Here is a 6,094-nt window from a genome sequence, read left to right on the forward strand (position 1 = left end):
TTCATTTCAAACCCCCACAGTCTTCTGATTTCGCCCCTGCATTCTGCTACACCAACTTTCACATTTCATATCATGAAGAACTCCAGCAAAATAACACATCTTTCCCTTTTCACTGACATTCATATTTTATGTTATTCAATAAATTGATTCTAGTGTCCTTACAGTGAGGCAGTGTTGTGCAGATTCCAGCACAAATTTTGTTGACTTTCTCTATTTCATTCCTCAAAACTATGGAGACAAGACACTCTAGAACTCCTTGAAGACTTGTTCAGCTGATTAAATTCTACACTGGCAGTCTGAGCCATGGTTCTCACTATACATGGTGGGATATGGACTCCATAGGGGTTTCTGTCCTGATTTTCTGACTCTGCATGGTTTAATTGGATCCACATCTTATCAGAAATCTTGTGGTGTGCATCCACCTTGACTCAAACAGTAGTGAGCAAATACAGACTGACCATATGTCATGACAACGAAGAAATTCACAAAGACATTCATTACAGCAAAGGAGAGTGCTGCAACACAGGCATATAGTTATGAGACAGAATGCAGACAGAGCATAACCGCACATGACAGTTAAAGTAACTGCATGGAAAAATCAGTGCAACATGATGGTACTTCCATTGCAACATACAGTACACTAGATATGGTGTACCCAGCAACTGTATCAGGTGGCCTTGGCCCCTATGCCCCCACCCTTGGCCGCACCCCTGGCAATATTAAATCATTCAAAACACATATCACACTAACCTCTGCGATAGCCGGAACTGCTTCTCTTTGGTGAGGCATCTGATGTTAGATGGTGGTGATGATGAAGATGCTGCTGTTTACTTTTCATGTCCTGAAATCTCACCAAATGACTGAAGGAGTTCTTACACTCAACAGCATATTCAGATGTCATAGCAGGCTTTTCTTCTTGGAGAGCAGGAAAATGCATGTTACCTCTTCCCAGTTGCACTTGCCACAGCTTTAATTTGATTACATTTTTAATTGTAATGATTTCATATTTGAAAGCAGACGACTGAGAAGCTGGCTGGACCTTGAGGTTCAGCTAGGTACTGTCATCAGAGGTACTGACATGGTAACGTCCACCATGAAGTGAGTGTTTGTGAGTGAATGAGTCAAAGCTGTTTAGAGCTGTCATAATTCTCAAGATTAGCCTTTTTCATTGGTGCAAACTCGTGCCCACAAACCAAACGAGAAATCAGCCATTCTATGTTGGTGCATTCAGGGACTCCTCTGAAGAGCGTTTAATCTATTACTTAATGTTATTTTCTTTATTGCTGAAGAGAGGTAATTGCTTTTTTTAATTTATGAATTGCCTCAAAGGGTGGATCAGTTGTTCTTGTGGGCCTTTAATGGCCTGGTGGCAGGAGGATCTCCGTGCCTAGTATGGGCCCACATATGTAGCTGTACATATGTAATTTGGCATGTTTTGCAATGTGTATATTACACACCAACTGATTTGACCAGCGCAAGACTTGCTTTATGATAATCATATCAGTAGAGCAAGAACAACGCACTGCAAAAAACACAAGAAAATGGAGAGAACATTCACCAGAAAGCATGCTGCATTTTGAATGACTGCAAATATACAAAGCACAAGCAAATACAGCTCAACAGAAATTAATCTGAACACATCCTGCTGTATTTGGTTTTACTGAGAGCAGAGTAAAACTTTCATGTCCCCAAGGGGCAATTTGGCTTGCAGACAGCAATCCAAATTACTATACAGTCAATAGTAAATACAGCGAATTCATAAAAAATGGTGGTTCATGCAAAATACGTAGACATACCTCCACAAAAGCATAAGTAGACTGGTTAACGCCAACATCACTATTGCCAGTTGTCATCTGTCACCAAATCATCATCAGTCAGTGGGAAAAAAAACTTCAAAAATCCTGAGCTTCCTTACATGGCAAAGTATGATCTTTGTTGCTGAGAGATGAGAAGACTGGTGACTTTGTAGTTAATGCCAACAGGTGGTTCGCTTAGCTTAGCATAACAAATGGAAACAGGGGGAAACAGTTAGCCTGGCTCTGTCCAAAACTACCTGGAAGTTAAACCATGAGCTTTAGAGGTGCTTGAAGGTGGATTTCATCATCTCCCTCCGGTCTTTATGCTAAGCTAACTGCCTGCTAGCACTAGATTCATATTTATTGTACAGCTATAAAAGTGGTAGCAATCTCCTCATCTAACTCTACCCTTGTGTCTTACTATTGTTTTTCTGTGTACTGTATATTGTAACACATATGCATCCAGAGAGAGTTCAAAATCAGCTAATGAACTGAATGACCTTGTAGAGCGAGGTCTGATTTTTGTCTGGTTTTATACTGTAAAGACCAATCTCCAATAATCCAAAACCTCCAGAAGACATGAGAAGCAAGTTGAAGGATGGAGGAGGAAGGCTGTTTAAAATTCATAGCCAGCTTTACTTTCATCCTATATTTAAATTGAAGAGGATTCAGCAGCTACATTGAAGTGCTGAGGGGTCGTCTGAGCTGAGGGGTGTTTTGCAATGCGATGTGCTGTAATTTTCATAGTGAAGTCACCACTTGACTTTCTGTGTTCATCAGCCATTAATTGAATGAGTGTTTTCGCCTATGTGCGGCCCTTATGGTAGGTCACCTTGCACCATCACTGATTTTATTATTTATTTTATTTATGGCAAACCAGAGACTATTTTCTCTGCATTTGTATAGGACCACTGAAAAAAAAAACTTTATTTATGTACACCTGATGGCTGAGCAGAAGCAGGTAAATTTCTTGTTAAAGGCAAAATTTCACAGAACATTTACAATATTTATCCCAAATGTTCCATTTTATTATTTCTGATTATTTTAATGAGTACATGTGCTATAATGTATGGTGGCTGACTCACATCCTACTAAGTCTTTCTGTGGCCCCAGGAATCCTTATAGTTGGCTATTTCATTAATATTTAAATTATTTTTTTAGAAAGAGAGACAGAATTACTCAAAAACCTTCCCGCAAGCTGGATCATTTCCAGTGGAATCAGAGCAGCGTGTAGTTGTGAGAGAGAATGGTAATTTGAGAATATCATCAAACTTTCTTTTTTCCCTCTTTTTTCCCAACTGTTATAAGTGTTTGCCAGGATTTTTTAAATGTCACAGTGCTAAGGGGGAGGCAGATGACTCATTTGACAGGCAATCCATCTGGTGTGTCTGCTGAGTCTCCGTCATCACCTTGCATCATTAAAACACATCGCACTCTACCACACCAGCCCTCTGTACCTCCATCCATACTTAGCAGCATCAAGAGACACACATTTGCAAGTTTAATTGTGCACTCTTCTTAATCATAGTTCCTGTCCAAAGGCTTACATTATGGGAACAATGATTGCTTGTGGTGAACCCTTCAACCTTTCAACTCTCAATGTCCAAGTAAACTCCAGTGTGAGTAGGTGTGTGTGTGTGTGTGTGAAAGAGAGAGAGAGAGAGAGAGAGAGAGAGAGAGAGAGAGAGAGAGAGAGAGAGAGAGAGAAATGCCTTTACAAGCTTTTGCTGGATTTGTTTATATGTTTCAACTTCAAATAAATTAGATCTGTGTAGTGTGGTTTGACATTCTATATAATAGCTGGGTCATACTGTTTCAGCCGAGCTGTCATACAAGGGGTTTATTTGAAAGAGAAGAGACAAGGAGATGCTGTGAAGAGATAACATCTAAAAATAAAATGAAAACAAAAGAGAGAAAGAAAAACAAAGGAGGAAATACTGCGCTTATACCACAGGGCAAGGAACCTCATTCTGGCCATGGAGTGAAACTTTAAGAGCCATGCAATTTGTGTTCAGCAGGGGAGTCTGTAGATATCTTTTTGGCAGCATCTATGTATGTGATGAGCCTGCAGACAAGATCCCAAGAGAAGGCTGAAAGAAGAGCCCGACTGGAGATCCATTCCAATGAGATCCCAAGAAACAGCCTCTCTGTGTGTGTGTGTGTGTGTGTGTGTGTGTGTGTGTGTGTGTGTGTGTGTGTGCAGAAGACTCACAGAGTCAGTCAGAGTTCCAGAAAAATAATGAGACATATGTATGCAAAATACATGTGATCATAAAACTTAATACTTTCATTTAAAAGTACAAAAAACATTTACTATCACTTCCCAGTGGCCTTTAAGTTTTGCTTAATAGCTTCATCGCTGTGTTTTTAAAAAAATGCTTAAAAAAACAAAAACATATGAAAAACAACTCAATTTATTTCCAGTGGCTGCAATTCAGAGGATAGTCTGTTAACAGAAGTATGTATGTTTGTAACTTTAATGGTGTGTGACACTGATACCTGGCTTGTTTGAAGTTTGGAACTTTCCAACAGAAATGTTAGATATGTATTCTTAAAGTCTGATTTACAACAGGATCCGTGATCAAATACTCAGGTACTTCTTTAGTGGTATGAAACAAACTTTTGCGAACATTTAGGCTACAGTTGTATATCATTGACAACTTTCTTCTTTTCTATTGCTTTTCCATGTGTTGTGCACATATATGGAAGTTGTGGCCTTCTTAAGAAAAACTATATTTAAGATAAAATAATGAGACATTTGGTGTTTAGAGAAATGGTTGTTTTTTCTACAACTGGTGGTCCATAATTGAAAGATTTGTGACTTTTTTGGTCAATTCTAATTAAAACCAGAATTAATAGAAGTATATGTGCAGGCTCTCATGACAATTTCATAATAGTGTCAAAAAACTGAGACCTCAAAAGCCCCCTCACAAGAGTTTTTGTTTTGAGTTTGTGATCAGATACAACATAATTTTTTATTTTAATAATGCATTATCAGCATTTACTGATATCTTGCTAAGATGAGCTAACGAGTGCCAGTAGTAGCTTCATGATTAATGTACAGACATGAGTGTGGTATGAGTGGCTTCTCACCTTACCTCTCAGTAAGGAAACAAATATGTTTATTCAAAATAGTTTGAAATTTTGGAAAATATGCTAAGATGAGAGGGTCCATACCATTTTGGTGTCTGTCTGTTAAGCATGGAGCTAAAGCTAGAAGCTAATTAGCTTAGCTTGATTTAGCTCAGCATAAAGACTGACCACTGTTAGCAAAGCAACTCCCAGTAAAACCACTTGTTTCTGCATTTATCTGCGATGAGTTAAAGACACGTGATACAAGGCGATCATTTGTGAGCTTGTGCTAGTAGGGATATTTGTGACAGAGAGGCAAGCTGCTCCCCCTGCTCTCATTCTTAATGCTAACCCAAACTAAGCTAAGCTAGGTGTCTCCTGGCTCTATCCCGTGCCATACTTAAGACATGGCGTCAATATTTGCACGAAAGCACAAACTTATTTTGCCAAAATGTCAAACAATTGCTTTAGTAGTTTCTCTGTGTCCTTGAAAGAGTTCTACAAATGTTAAATTAAAACTCATTCTTTGTGCCACTTCTGTGAATGACACAAAAGTTGTGTTTTTGGGAGCAGTTCAGTTCTTGTTACATCAGCATGAGCAATCTGCAGATTCATCAATAAACCTACTGAGCAGCCATCTGAACAGCTAAAAGCCTATTTAATACCTGATGTTCATCTCTATGAGGATGCATTACCCCCGTAACTGTTTACAGAGCTATGATCCACGAGAGTTCTGATCAGTCCTGTGAGATATTATGCATATACTGTTTGTAATGATATCAATGTCACTTAAAATATTGAGTATACAGATGGAAAATAGCCTTAATCTGTGTAATCCATCAAATCTCATCATGCAAAGTTGGATTGTCTCATTCAGATTTACATCCTCAGGGCCATATGCTCCGATATAGCTCCAATTACAAATTTCACCGTATGTACCAATAAATCTCACTGGAGCTTTTAGTCAGTGGAATTGGGTGCCATATGGCCAATAGACACCACAATGTGCCCTAAGTGGAATCACTGGGAGAAAAAAAAAGGAAAAAGAAAAATCAAATTTAGAGCAACTGGATGAAATTGACTTTGAGGCAGTACCCGTTTGCTTTTAATCCCAACTTTAATCTAGATTACATCCACATCTGGCATGTCCCTGCGTGCCTCCACATCCTTCTTGGACCCCATGGTGTGGCTGACTACTCTTCTCAGAAATAGGAGGATGACCCCAC

The sequence above is a fragment of the Chaetodon auriga genome, chromosome 6 (assembly GCF_051107435.1).
Source record: "Chaetodon auriga isolate fChaAug3 chromosome 6, fChaAug3.hap1, whole genome shotgun sequence".
NCBI classification, from domain to species: domain Eukaryota; kingdom Metazoa; phylum Chordata; class Actinopteri; order Chaetodontiformes; family Chaetodontidae; genus Chaetodon; species Chaetodon auriga.